The sequence below is a fragment of the Gouania willdenowi genome, chromosome 10, assembly GCF_900634775.1.
Source record: "Gouania willdenowi chromosome 10, fGouWil2.1, whole genome shotgun sequence".
Taxonomy (NCBI): domain Eukaryota; kingdom Metazoa; phylum Chordata; class Actinopteri; order Blenniiformes; family Gobiesocidae; genus Gouania; species Gouania willdenowi.
In genome coordinates, this window is record NC_041053.1 from 32,120,492 (window position 1) to 32,134,627 (window position 14,136).

The 14,136-nt window shown below is 37.5% G+C and overlaps 1 protein-coding gene across 3 annotated transcripts in view; it reads right to left on the reverse strand.

Annotated features, from left to right (window-relative positions):
• The window catches only part of enox2 (ecto-NOX disulfide-thiol exchanger 2), a 240,171-nt gene that overhangs the window by 199,355 nt on the left and 26,680 nt on the right, over positions 1-14,136 (reverse strand). The window lies entirely within an intron of this gene.

Here is a 14,136-nt window from a genome sequence, read left to right on the forward strand (position 1 = left end):
ATGGATAAAATAAAAATTGCTGCCAGTAGGATGCACAGCAAGAGTGCTGTAATGCATTTCATTCCATCACAAGAGAGCCCGAGGGTGCAGTGATGACCAGAGTAATTGGCTTTTCCAGCTATGATAGCCTGCATCAGTCATGACACACTCACTCAGGCCAAAGAGAAGGCTGCGATAATCCACACCACGGTAGTGTCTGAAAGCTTATAAAGTGATATTTAATATATATTTAGGACCTCACCATTAGTTGAACATTTTCAAAAGTCAGAACATTCTCCCCGCTTTAGACATCGGCCCATGAAACTATTTAGAATTTGGTAAACAGAGTCAGAGGTTCAAGTCCGAATTTCTCTGTGTGGATATTTTATGTTAATTTGAGTACGGAGTATGGGTTTTATAAGTCAATTATATTGCAAGTCTCAGAATTAAACTAAGAAGACACATTTTGTGTGTCTGACTCAGTGAGACTGGTGAGTTGTCCTCAAGCCCCAAATCCCTAATTTATAAGCAGGTATAGAAAATGGGCAGATTTAAAAGGTGTATTTCTGTATTTTTCAATGTTTGTCTGGTTGGCCCTGAAACTCTACATGTTTGGTTTGGACAAACGCACAACTGTGAACTGTTTTCATGACCTCAAGGTCAGCAAAGGGGGCTAAGCAGAGCTAGTCTGTAGTGTGGTATATGGCTAAGACACATCTGTATCAGCCTCCTCTTAGAGCAAGACATGGATATACACAGAGAGACACAGACACAGAGAGAACAGTAGGTGCATTTCCATTACCCTTTGAAATGCGAAAAATCTGAATAGGAGTAATGGAAACACCTGAATAAAAAAAAAAACACTCAAATATCGCTTAAAGGTTTTAACGCTTAATGAGGAGGAATTTCAGAAGTTTCGGTAAAGAAGTGCTATAGAAACACCTTTTCTGCAAAAAAAAGTCACAGAACGTGACGTATATGGTCGCATGACGTGAGGTACCTGGTCACATGACCACTTCTCAGAGAAAACATGGCACGGTACATGTAGACAGAGGAGGAGACCGGGACATTTCTTGGCATTATACGTAAACATTATTACTGCCACAACTGACGTTAAACAACAAAGGAATCGGAGAGTTAGAAGGAAGTTCGGAGCGTCCATCTTCCTGCGGTAAAGTCTTGCAAGATGAGGTTTCACGAGAGTTGCGAGGCTCCTGCTTAGAACAGCCTTCAATGGAAACACGTTCAAAGCGCAATTAATACTTTGTTGACATTTAGAAATATGGAGATGCACAGAAACAGAGACACTCATAGACATGGAGAAATACAGACCTTTTCCTCAGGCCACCTGCGCGTGGGCTAAGTCTAATAAACTTTGTTTATGAATAAGCATTATTGAAATGATCCTACTGTTGTCATCTGTACTTGGAGCTGTTCAAGATAAAGATCTAGAAAGGAAATAGAAAAACCTTACAAATTTGGTGCCGTGACCCGGATCGGAAAAATCTTATAAAATGTTGAAATTACTATTGGTCACCTCTCATAAAACAAGTAATCCTGAATCTTTGCATATGTTGGATTGGATATGATTGCACCACTTGGGTTCGACACCTCACGCATTAAACAGCTGACGGTACAAGAACCCAATGGTAATAAGTTAAGGACAATCTTATTCCTGAAAAGTAGCCATTTTACAATTAAGGCAACCTACATGAGATAAAATCACCCACATACATTCCTCCCCTCATGTTTCCATGCCAATTGCTCTTAAGAAAAATGTACAACAGATTAGTAGCAGCTTGAAGTGTCCTTTAGGCTTTGAAAAATGCATCAACATCAGAAGGGCAAGCATTTCATATTTTCTTAATATTTATAATTGCAAAATAATTTATGATTCATTGGAATGAAATGTCAGATGAACATATTCAAATGATGTAAAGAAAAGTAACTCTGTATGTTCCGCGTTATTACTTCACTTAAGAATAACAGGCATTACTTGCTGAGGAAGGTCACACTTTAACTGCACATGTGGACCAGATTTCCTGGGTTTCCTTGGCACTTACAGCCTGTTAAATACTGTGTCACTCCATTTTTTTTCCCAGGGAAATCTTTTGGTACTCCTGCCTTTTCTAAACCAGCTTAACTGTGTTAGTCATACTGCTTCCAGCATGGGTCTGTAGGTATGACACCAGATCATGTCATGTCGGTCAATCCTGTCGTTGACTAAATATGGGAGTATTGCCCTCTAACCTGCAGTGCCAGATGTGAGATCCAGCCATTGAATCTGTCTGACATCCTGTGAGTCAAAAGCATTAAGCTTTTCCAATTGTGAATACGGTTTTTAGCTGTATCTGTGGGGAAATGGCTGTTTTTTTCCTACATGGACTGATTTTTAATATATACAGTAGATTCATAGATTGTGTACGATAATAAATAATAATAATTCAGGTCAGACAGATCAGGTATATTTTTGGTTAAAAGTTGTCAAAATCTTGAATGAATAAACGCAGCTGAAAATATTATCTCCTTGGCAGAGGTTATAAAAAACAAAATTAAATAAGGTATAATATATATATATATAAAAAAATCTGTTAAACCAATTTTAATTTGATTTTTCTTCAATGACTTTAAAAAAGAAAAAAAAATACTTCATTGGCAAAGCAACAAATGGCATTCTTCCTTCAGTCGCTACTATTCTCAATCCTATTTTCACATTATTGTTAATAAAATCTTCTCAATAGATTGGGACAAAGATTGCGATTAAATCTTGGACAAATGTGTACACTATTTATTATGAAAGAAATGCTGCAGTAAAAAAAGCTTTACAATGGCCTTTGAATTGTTAGAAATGTCCAGTTATTTACAGCACACTTAAAAACATACACGATTTAAAGCAATGACGGGTGCTGAAGGACTTCGCTTTATGCAGTGACTTTTCATTTTAATCATGAGTCATGAGTATTTTGCATAAAGCCAGAAAGCTGTGTAGGGATGAGATGAGCCAATCTCAAACAGTAAGAAGCCGATTATTGGCATCAACTGGCAGCTATAGGGATAGAGAAGGCAGATACCATATAATGGCCCCAAATGGGCCATTCATCCTTTGTCTCCACAGCAGGGGAAAATGCAGCTAGGGAAGGCACAAACCAAATAGCCTTCTGAAACCATGGTCAGCCTATGATTAATCATTCCAACTTCACAAGAGGCGATCGGTGCTTTCCAAGTTGCTCTTGAGTACCTTTTTCTTACTGTAGCAGCTTCTCATCCTGCATGCTTATCTCTGTGATGAAGCACCTCATCTCCCACACTGGGGCAATAAAAGCAAGGCTGAAAAGCCCTTTTAATTTTATCTGGAAATCTTGGGAATATGGCCACTGCATACTGATCCAGAAAATTGAATCTGTGTTCAGACAAACACAAAGACCTCTTCTGGTGCATGTTAGATTTTAAGATGCAACATTAAAAACATGTGTGAACAGTACCGTAATCAGTTTGCTTTCTACTGGGGATTATTTTCATCAATAAACATTGTCTGTCCAACTATTGAAATATTTGAACAGCCTGATTATTTTCAAAGAGGATAAGTGATTGAAAAATCAGGGCTGTTTAAGTGAATCAAATTTAAAGAGCTGTTTGTAATTTTCTCTCAGGCCAACATGAAGATGCTGTTGATTCCTGTTGTATTGAGTACTGTAACACTCTTCTCCATCCTTCAGCTACTCCAGAACTCAGCAGTCAGGTTTTAACAGCTTCAGTTTCAGGTATTTTACTACTGTCCCAAGTTAGTGAAACTAATTTTAAGGTCATTTGACAGGTTGTTTAAATGTGTCAATAGTTCTGTTACTTCCTGATCCAAAGTCCTGAGATTTTTCAGTTTTGTTTCTGCTTGAACTTTCATTTGTCTTTTTTAGTTGCAGGTTATCTAGATAGTTTTAGGGCAGTGAGTTTTTGCAAAAAAAGCCAGTTCTTCATGTAAAGTTCTTAGTTCCAATACATGGCAGATCTTTATCAAAAGTATTGCAATTGTTTTAATGTGACAATATCATTGAAACCACATATTTTAATATTACAGGAGCTATGGAAAATGAAAAGATTTATGAGAAAGTTTGCATTCTGTCTTTCAATCAATCAACACTCAGGTGTTTTAAATTAAATGAATTTCATGCTTTTAATGTCATTAAATAATCATAATACTGTACACAAAAAATACAATCTGTCTACATCATTATGCAAACACTTTGTTTGTTTTGTTTCCAATCGTGGATTACTAAGGCGAACACACTGGAGTAGTAACAGCCAGAGGTGAAAGTAATGGATTACGAGTATTCACGTTACTGTAATTGAGTTGCTTTTATGGGTACTTGTACTTTTTTGAGTATATTTCTAAATCAGTACTTGTACTTAAGTACGCTTTAAAAGAAGAAATTTGTTACATTTCTACACCCAACCATTACTGAGTAAATTATTTTTCTAAAATAATCAACGCACATTGTGAAACTACAAAAAAATTAAATGACCAAACAACAATCAAATGCATCACATCATAGCAGACCTACCAGATTAAAGATAAAACATCTGTTTTGGAGTTCATAAATGTAGCTGATCATTTGTTTTTTTTAATTTTGAATTGAACTCATTGGTATTTTATTTAAAAAAATATTTGTACATTTTGACAAACCTTTTATTTTATCCAGATGCCTTTGTGAAAAAGGAGATTAAGTTCCAATTGTGCAAGATTTCATCTATTCTTTTTTAAGTTTATACATGAGATGTTTACTGTACGCAAGGGAACCGTGGCAAGATTTATTACCAAAAATAAATGTGTGGGGTGAAAGCAACTAGTAACTTTTACTTTGAGTACTATTTAATTGAGCTACTTTTTACTTGTACTTGAGTATTTATGTATGACTTGTACTTGTACTTGAGTACAATTTCAATCAAGTAACAGTACTTCTACTTAAGTAGGATATATCAGTACTCTTTACACCTCTGCATTGAGATGCAGGGGCCACAACAACCAAACAGTTCAAAGTAAAATGTAACTTAAACACAGAGAGACACACAGGCATTTATCAGGGCACTCTTGGGTTTTCTTAAAAACAGGGCTATAGATTTCTTTCCTCTCAATAATTTCAAACACATAAAACTGCTGACAGTTCCTGCATTCTCTTGTGGGTGATTAAATCAGTGCAACAAAACAAGTATACGGGCTGTAAATTATTTGTATGTTTGTAGCATTTAAAGAGTTTAGGGCAAAGAAGGTGTGTTGATGTCCCACCAAAGATTTCACCCAATGAAAAGGAAATGCTGTTTTAGAGGTATTGGAGAAAATAATTCTGTGCGAGAAAGCCAAAAAGGCAGAAAGAGGGAAAAAAAGAGGAGAGCAAAGCTAAATCAGACAGATTTGCTACTCTCCACTAAATGAATAGTGATGCATCGTCAATCTTTCAACGTTGACTCCTGCTAAAACCAATGAAATGTAAAGAAGGAAAGCAATTTTCCATTGTATTAGGCCGGAATCCAGTGATAGTTTCCTATCATTATGAGGGAAGAAAAACAGCAAGAGGTTTGTACAAAGAGAAATGTAATTACAAAAGTGGTTGCCTTGAGTTTAGATAAGGTCAAAAACCTTTGGTCAAGCAGGCATTTCAACAGCAGCAAAGCAACCAATATGCAATAGCAACACAAGCTGATAAAACTAATCTATTAGCGACAAGGTCAGTTGTAAAAATGTATTTGTGCACCCGGAGTAGCTGTGCTACAAAGATTTGTCCATTTCCGGTGAAGCAGCTTCAAACCACAGCTGCATTACAGGATTGATTATGTCACAGCATTGTCACACAGCAGTATCGTTTTCTACACGTTCAGCTGAAAAACACCATATTTTACTGAAACATTCTCCTGCCCTTTGTGGCTTATGCAGGGTAAACTATGCAGCACAAAATCTATAGCGAGTCATTACATTTTCCAGAAGAAGCACATCTGTTTCTCTTTTTCAGCTCTCAAAGAAATTGAACGGCTCCCGTTATATATTTGCTTTTAGGGATTAAACTAAAAAACATTTTGCCTTCACCATGAATAGGATAAACAGTCCAAAGTAGCATTTAGACTGTCTCACATTTTGGATTTAGCCAACCCAGTGTTTAAAGTCTAAACTTTTTACTACAACAGATTAGCTTCTGAGATGAAGCAGCTGCAGTCATGCAGTAAATACTTAAATAGCTGGATTGTGTAAATAACATTTTAATGTCTCTTCTTGGGCCCTATTGAATGAAAACAACTTCTGTTTTAAGAGACAATTCACTTTAGTTTTGGCCTTACGTCATCATGTCCACAGTGGTTAGGAGCCACAAATAGACATTTTTGGAACCATCCATCCATCTTCTTCCGCTTATCCGTTGCCTGGTCGTGGGGGCAGCAACTTAAGTAGGGAGACCCAGACTTCCCTCTCCCTGTCCACTTCATCCAGCTCTTCCGGGGGGATCTCGTGGCATTCCCAGGCCAGCCGAGAGACATAGTCTCTCCAGCATGTCCTGGGTTTTCCTCTGGGTCTCCTTCCAGAGGGACGTGCCCTGAATGCCTCACTAGGAAGGCGTCCAGGGGGCATCCTAATGAGGTGCCTGAGCCACCTCATTTGGCTCTTCTCAATGCGGAGCAGCAGCGGTTCTACTCTGAGCCCCTCCCGAGATGATTGAGCTTCTCACCCTTTCTCTAAGGGAGAGCCTAGCCACCCTGCGGAGGAAACTCATTTCAGCCGCTTGTACCAGCAATGTTGTTCTTTTGGTCATGACCCAAAGCTCTTGACCATAGGTGAGGGTAGGAACGTAGATTGAGAGCTTTCGGCTCAGCTCCCTTTTTACCATGACAGATCGGTGCAGACTCGGCATCACTGCAGACACCGCACCAATCCGCCTGTCGTTCTCTTGCTCCATCCTTCCCTCATTTGTGAACAAGACCCCAAGGTACTTGAGCTCCTCCACTTGGGGAAAGACCTCATCTCCAACCCAGAGAAGGCACTAAACCTTTTTCTGGTCGAGAACCATGGACTCTGATTTGGAGGTGCTGATTCTCATCCCGGCCGCTTCACACTCGGCTGCGAACCAATCCAGTGAGAGTTGAAGGTCATGGCATGATGGAGCCAACAGGACAACATCATCTGCATAAAGCAGTGATACAATCTTGAGGCCCCCAAACCGGACCCCTTAACGCCCTGACAGCATCTAAAAATCAGTGACAAAGGGCAGCAGCATTTTCAGAGCAAACTGATTTGCAAAAGATGCAAAAGATGATGTCTTAAAAAATGAAGTTTGGAAGCATTCGCTCATTCATGGCATCTCCACATGGATACAAACACAAACTGTGTCCATGGGTTTCAAAAACCTTTGTGAAAGAACACTGGAGTTATAAGTGATGGCATTGAGTTGTTTCTTTGCATTTCAAAATAAAAAAAAATTAGTGTAGCGCTAGTTCAGGCAGGCTGCGAACGTCAAGCCAGCCACACCACCAATCAGCCGACGGCCCAGATTGCTCCCTATTGGTCAAAGCATACAGGAAATACTACTTAAACCTCGACAGCTGCCTCTTACCACCTCAGCAAGCATCTCGCAACCCACCTCCGCCCAAACTCCTCCAGGTCAGTATGTATCCAACTAACTGGGTGTAATTTTTTTTGTCATTAACATATGCTCTGATCTGTTCCAGGGGGTTTCTGCTAAGCGCTATCCTTGCTTTAGCCTATAGCTTGGGCTCAGAAGGTCAGGGAGGAGTGCTCTCCCTACCTCCGGCTTTCCATGTAAGCTCGTGGAAAGGGCAAGGAGGTCCTGGAACAGACCCATACCGCCAAATATACGATTGCATGCATATCCATGTAAAGCGCTCAAAGGCGTTTTACAAATCCTAATGCACATTTATTGTAAATAAGTCATTTATTTTGACTAAATAATGATTTATTTAGTCAAAATAAATATGGTGACTGCACTTAATTTATGACAAGTTAGTAAATTCAGTTTGATTAGACAAAAGAAAAACTTGTAAACTTCTCATCCATTGAGCAGACAACAAATTGCTTTGTATTTGAATAAAAAAATGCTTCCCAAAATGATAATTTCCAAATGTTTCACTACCTTAATAAATAAATGGTAAGGAATCTAATTTTATTAAAAAAAAAAAAAAAAAAAAAAAAAAACTTCTTTACAACAAGTAAATTAAAAGAATAAACTACATTAACTTGGTCACACAGACATGAACACCAATATAACAGAGTTAAATTGTAAGAAGTTGTAAAACACTTTAAAAGAAACTAATAAACCAAGCCAGGCTGCTTTCATCATTTGTAAACCCTATCCTCTTTTTTGTATCGTGGACCACAAACCTCTATCAACAGACGACTGCAGCGAATTTATAGACTAAGAAGTTACACTAAGTGCCACCTTGGAAAAGTGTATTTTTTTGCTCTTCAATTTACCAGTGAGCACTGCTGAAAAGCTAAACAAGTGCTCTCATTGCCTGCTTGCTTTCTGTCTCACTAGCCCACTCACACACAGTGTCTACAATCCCAGTTCATATTTGTTTTCTTCTTGAAAGTTAAAGTGTATGATACATTTAAAGTTTACGTGCAGCTACTGCTGCAAACTCTAGCTGGAATTGAGTAGAAGTGATGAGTTAATGTAGGAAACCAAGTGAACAGAGGATTAAAAACAGCAGTCGTGCATGTAAACTATTAGATGGGGCTCAGCTCCTCTTGTCACAAGTACTTAATTCAAGAAAGAAAGGTAGTAGGCGGTGAAGCATTTGTACTAAGGGGGAGATGTAATGTAACAATGCTAAAACAGCAGCTGAATCCTTAACTAAAATCACATTAAATTAGAATCAGAGTATGAAATTCTTAACTTTTCATGAAAAATAGAATTTGGTTGATAATTGTTATTCAAACTGGAAAACCTTCAATGAAAGTAGATGACGTCAAAAGAGGGACTGTCAATGACCGGGACAGTTTGAGGATTAAACAGTTTTTATAGTTATAATGTGATAAAACATCAAAATATTTCAGAGAAAAGCTGGAATCATCCTTTATGCCCTACTACTGTATACTTCTGTGCTGACAGGAGAATAGCTTACACGTTATTGCCAATTTTTGTACTAAAGTAGAATGAGGAGAATACATAAAAATGTTGAAATCTGGAAAATAGCAAAACTACTTGATCTGTACTGTCAGTATGATATATTAGGATGTCTCTCTCATTTAACTAGTCTACTGTGTTCGCTATCTTATTCTCTACAGATACTAAAGGGTCTTTGACAGGAAAATGGAGCTGCATAACAATTTAGCATGCTGCTAAATAACATAAAAAAGAACAGGACGCCTGTTGAAGAACATTTCTTTGCATTGCTTGAATGTATTTCGGGGATCTGAAATCATATATAAAAAATGTAAATTGATTTTTTTCTAAGAATTTAAAAAACACTTCTACTACTTGCTCTAGATCAGGGTTTCTGAAATGGGGGTACGCAATGGCCCTACAGGGGGTACTTGAGAGAGAAAGTGGAAAATAAAAAAATTCAAACATTAAAATATGGGCATTTATAATGCTTATTTTTAGTTTAAATAAATGAGAATCATAAAGGTCAGTCTTGGTCCCACACCAGGCTGGAGATGACCGGAAATGATAAAAAGTGTAGAAATAAATCCATTCATGAAACACTAAATACTATTTCATTCTACTAATTTACAATGGGATTCTTTAAAATGTGTGTTATCACTTATTCATCGGAGCCAAATGTTGTAGTTAGACAAAGGAGGCACTTGGACTCGGAAACAGGAGAAAGGGGGTACTTGACTCAAAAAAGTTTGAGAACCACTGCTCTTGATGATAATAACATTATCTTTGACTGAATGTTTAATTTTCAGCCCTGACTATAATGGCTGACTTTTATATTCTTAACATAACAGTGCTTTGTTAATTAGTGAGTAGTTTGACCCTAGAGTTCTAAAAAGACCTTTTAACACTGAATGTAAATGAAACAACACGCAAATGTGCAGCTAAAGTTGGGTGAGCAATTAAAACCCATTACAATAAACTTCCAGACAGGTTCTTCACAGCTGCAGCGCGTCCTATTCCATCCATTTTCACTCTACCTTGAAGCAACATGTAAATTATTCATTACAGGAAATGGTGAATACCAATTTACTTTATATTGCCCAGTGCCACAGTTGTGGCTGATTAGGCCACCTCAGGTCATGTACCGCATTGAGCAATGTGCCTGCACCACCATGCCGTCACTCACTGTTAAAAGTGTGAGAGTAGATTGGAATATAATCGGTCCGAATCGACAGCCACAGTGTGTGACCTTTTGATCGTACACTGACAAGACATCATGGAAAGAAATGTGGTTATTAAGTTCATTAAAAAAGAGTTTGCCAGAAGCGTGATTTGCTATTGCAGTTTTCAATTAGACTTCTGGGTAAATGTTTTATTGTCATTGTACAATGAAATGAATAATGCAATTCAGTTCAATGTGGGGAATTTATCCCAAGCAGCTGCAAATGAGTGCGCCCCCACATTTGACTCACCTTCTCTTTTCTTCAGTGTTTCCCTAGGATTGCAGCCTGGGAAAAAAAACAACTCCCCGTCTTGCAAAGACTACTTTATCTATGACATCATAGATTAAGTATGGTGAAGCCCCCAATCATCATCACACGGACAATAAAGACATGATTTAAAGACCAGTTAAAAAAAAAAATGACATGGAACCAACATTTACATTTTTACAAATTTCAGTGTTGGCATTATTGTGTGATTTGGAGAGCTCAGTTTAATTCTCTGTTCACTTTTTTGATACAATAATAGGTTCTACACCCACTCTCTCCATATCCCTGTTATATTACCAGAGAATTACACTACCCTCCAAATTGCCTTTACTGCCATTCAGTAATTATGTCAGGTTAAGTCTAAGGATTTCCCTAATTTTGGGGGATCGGCTGATCCTTGCATATGAAGTCAGCCACTGTCCTCTTCTGCTGTGAGATGAATGACAGGCCCGTCCACCAGGTTATATGTGCATGTGTGTGCTGCGCATGCCTCTGTTACACGGGATTACAACAACAGTCACCCGGAGCACGATTAGCTTAGCATGTCTGCAATTCGGCAGTATTACACAAAACAAAAGAGCAAAGGATCGCAATTTGTAATTCCTGCAATGCGGAAATAAGTCTTGGTGCAGCTGCAAACAAAACGCTACCTCATTCACCATTTAAGATACCACCACATCGCTGAGTAGCTAGCAATCAAGCTAATGCTAAAGCTAAAGCTAGCGGATAAAAGAGCCAGTGGTATGCTGAAAGAGATTATCAGTGAAAAGAGCAAAGCGACTACGAGGAAAATGATGGAGTTCACGGCTTTGGATTTGAAGAGAGAACTGCCACTAATGAACAAGTGACTGTAATAAGTGTGAGAACAACTAACCTGTGCCATGTTCAATCTGTCATTTTACATTGATTAATGAAAATGTTACACATGCACTTTATTATTTCTGTAGAATGTTTTACTTTTAGGAGCTTTTATCCTGTACGCTGTTGCACGTAATTTTTAGATTGTTATTTTTACATTTCAATATCTATAAAGCTGCGGCATTTGGACTTTTTTTCCTTCATTTTTTCTCTACAAGGAAACCTAAAACTCAGGACACCTTATTGGTGGTTTAAGTCCTGTAAATTATTATTATATCACCTATACTATACAACCAAAATACTGTTGTGCACTTTATCTTTGGCAAAGAGCTCCAAACAGGTCTGCATTGGAACCTGTTGGACACATTTTTTTTTTATTTTTAAAATGTGAAAAATGAAAGACTAAAAGTACTGATGTCATTTAATATTTTGAACACCAATGTTTTTAACTTTTAATTTACCGTATTTTTCGAACTAAAAGGCGCACTTAAAATCCTTTAATTTTCTCAAAAATAGATAAGTCCGCCTTATAATCATGTGTACCTGTATGAAATTAATATGTCAAAATGTTTTAGTACAACTTCAGTAAACTATGAAGCTGCACTGCTTGATGGATTTAGGTGCTTTGGGGCTACTGTAGTCAGGCGCCTTGTGGAGTGATATGTACCAGTACTGTGCTTCAACATGCTGAACTGAAAAAGTGAGTGTATTGTTCTGTATTTTATGTGTTAAACTTGAACAATGTTGAGAGTTATTGTTAATGAGTTGAATAAAGTTTGACTTATCTGACTATTTTGTTTTGCGTAATGCGCCATAATAATCATAATAATAATAATAATAATAATAATAATAATAATAACAAACCAGTGCGCCTTATAGTCCGGTGCGCCTTATGTATGAAAATAGACCCAGTGAGACCCATTCATTGATAGTGCAACTTATAATCCGGTGCGTCTTATAGTCCGAAAAATACGGTATATTTGAGATAACTACCTCATGTGCAGTTAACGGGTATTGTTCAATGTTTTACAGAAAGATAAGATTGGAGCATTCAACGTGTATGCTGTCACTTACTTAAAAAAAAATCGGGATCAGCCAAAATCGGTATCGGCAGGTCAGGCTTTTTAAAAAATCGGTGATTGAAAATTGCAATTGATGCACCCCAAGTTAAATATCTTAAGTTTAAGTCTGAAACTCATGTTAAATAAAAATAAAAGGTTAACTATTCCAACAACTAGTACTATGCACTTTTATTTCTGTTGAACAGATTTCTTCAAAGTGAATAGTTTTATTTAATTTACAAAATATTTTTTTAGTGCAGGCTTGGGCAACTGGCAGCCCGGGCACCACATTTACTAGCTCTGCAAAAGAGTTCACCCAATGTACAGTAAATGCACAAAATGACATAAAAACATACAAAATTGCCAAAAAATACATAATCAACAACAACAGAAATTGAGAGAACATACAAAATGACATAAAAAATTACAAAACACCAACAAAGACACAAAATGACAACAAAAATACAATAAAATACTTCAAAAAACAGAAAACCACAACAGAAATACACAAGACAACAACAAAAAGGCACAAAATGAGAGAAAAAGAAGCAAAACCACCAAAAAATAACACAAAGGCTGAAAACAACTACACTAAATTACACAAAATGACAACAAAAAGCCCAGAAAATGACTCCAAAAATACACAAAACCATTTCTTCTTTCCTGTATTAATGGTCTGTTGGTCGGTTGTTGTTTTAAATGTGGCCCTTGGATCAGACAGTCACATTTTTTTAAACCCCCTCCCCCCAACTGTCATATTAATAGTCCACCTCTGTTTTAGTGTGTCATTACCTTGCCTTTGTGAAGAGCTATTGAATTATCTATTATGATTATAATGATGATGATTGTTACTGTAATTTAAGTAAGAGGATATCATAGTGACATAACAGTGCTGGCAATTTTTTACCCACACTCTGCTATTTTTTCTTACAAAATAACCATAATGACACTCAGAAGTTCTGCTCATCTCCATCCGGTCCAATTGACTGATGGAGTTCCAAACTCTGCATCAGCCAAGGCTATTAACTGGTCTGTTGGAGCGAAATGACTCGACTGTTCTCACAGTGCATCTTTAGGCTCAGCAATTCCTGCCCACTATTGTCTCGGAATGTTGTGACAAAGCTAAGTTCTTGCCAGACAAGCACACACATTTATGCCAACGCACACAATAAATACCGACCAAGAAAATGGATTAGCCGAATGGGTCCATTTTCTCTCGCTGAGTTTAGCAAAGAATTTGGTTGCTTGAGGTGACCCGTGCCAAATTAGTTTCCTTCGAGGAGTCGAAGTGAAAAGCTTTTTCTTTGTACGCTTCGGCATTGACAGAGTGTCGGACTGATATAATGGAGACTACTGTGAAATACAACAAGCTACCAACACTAAATTACATATTCACACTCTTAGGGCAATGACTTAACATAATGCGTCCAATTTTCAGCAAAGTTTAAACCAATTCAGAATTTGGGTGCACAGATAAACATCATGCTCAGGGCCACTTGAATAAATTATAGTCACCACTTGCTCGCTGTAAAATAGAAGGTTTAGAAGAACGCTACACAAATTTGCAAATAAAAGTTTGGTAAAGGATTGAAGAAAGCAGAATCTCTTCTTTATGTATCATGCCTGATTATATATTGAAGGTGAACTATA